The sequence below is a fragment of the Propithecus coquereli genome, unplaced genomic scaffold (genome assembly GCF_000956105.1).
Source record: "Propithecus coquereli isolate 6110/MARCELLA unplaced genomic scaffold, Pcoq_1.0 Scaffold26, whole genome shotgun sequence".
NCBI classification, from domain to species: domain Eukaryota; kingdom Metazoa; phylum Chordata; class Mammalia; order Primates; family Indriidae; genus Propithecus; species Propithecus coquereli.
This window is the reverse complement of record NW_012148174.1, coordinates 2,610,132-2,611,607: the sequence shown is the minus strand read 5'-3', so window position 1 is coordinate 2,611,607 and position 1,476 is coordinate 2,610,132. Positions and strand designations below refer to the sequence as shown.

Sequence of the window (1,476 nt, the reverse complement as noted above, 5' to 3'; positions counted from 1 at the left end):
GTTTTCATGAAGGAGCTGGAACTTGAATTTATTGTAAACATTTGGTCAGACAATTGGCTGAGAGCAAGAAGAGGGCATTCATATAAAGAAAATAGGCCCCTTTTTTACTTCTTAGAAAATTGGGATTTTTTTCCTCCAGAATAATTTTAGGAAACTAGATGTGAAGTTTTCTTGCTTAATCTCATGATAGCAGTAATTTTAAAAAATAGCTAACAGAGCAAAACATACACTAAGTAAGCTATATGCTAGACAACTGTGTTTGGCTCTCTATAAAATATATCGTTTAAACCTCACAATATCCCATGAGGTAATCACTTTTATCTGCATTTTACAAATGTAGAGACTGGGGCTCAGGTTGAAGAATGTGTCCAAGGTATCATATTTAATAAGTGTAGCAGAGCCAGTAGTCAAATTGTGGATTGACTCCAGATGCCATGTTTTTAACCATGTGATATAACCTCCTAATCCTACTTTTTCCTAACCTAGACAGTTTGTACAATGCATTTCTTTTCCTCTTAATCTCATCATACATGTTGGTTGCTTTGCCATTAATTATTTCTTCTAAATGTTAATATTTCTTCTATGATAGAAAAATTGAATACCTGAACTTGTTGGAAGTAACAAGAGCTTGAACTCTGGAGCTAAATTTCTGAGTTCAAGTCTTGGCTCTACTCCTTGCTGGCATGTACAAATTATATAACTTTCTGTGTCCTAATTTTATCATCTGTAAAATCTTCAAGTATAAACAATTTGAACTTGTAAGACTCAGGGCATATTGTTAGTTAGTCCAGGGCCCTCTTAAGGAAACTGTTGGAGGATGAACTCTGGAGATGAGTGAGGAAACTGGCAAGAGTACTGTTTGAAAGTGTTGAGTATATTTAACTACAGACATGAGACTGAAACAAAAGTGGCAATAAATAAGAAAGAATAAAATGTAGATGTTAAATGTCCAATAATGTAGGAATTGATCAGAAAACTAATGAAAAGAGGAGTGGAAAGAAAATTGGAGGTAGAATAAGTTTGTGGGTTGCCACACCTGTAATAGCTGGGAGTCGAAGGACATCATTTAAAGCCAACATATCAGTTAGTAGAAGTGTAAGCGTATTTAGCAGTACAAAGGTAAACACCGAGAAAGATAATACCATTGACTATAATTGTGTAGTACAAGAGGGACAGTGAGATTATCCACGCTAATTTCATTAGTGCTCATAGTAGGGAGTCAGTAGTTACTGTGTAAAGAAATAGAGAATTAATGGAACTAAATTCAATTTTTTAAAATTATAAAGATAGAACCAGAAACATATTAGAATGAAAATGCAAATCATCCTAATTATTGGGAAAATGGTAACTACACAAAAGAGAAAATAGACAACAGCAAAAGACTTTTTACAAAATTATTAAGCCAAACATAGCAAAATATGGTGAAACAAAGACCAGCCACATCTGCCATATCAATACTTTTTTTTTTTTCATTTT

At 33.4% G+C, this 1,476-nt stretch overlaps 1 protein-coding gene across 1 annotated transcript in view; it reads left to right on the top strand.

Moving 5' to 3' along the window:
• The window catches only part of SEC31A (SEC31 homolog A (S. cerevisiae)), a 113,846-nt gene that overhangs the window by 20,000 nt on the left and 92,370 nt on the right, over positions 1-1,476 (top strand). The window lies entirely within an intron of this gene.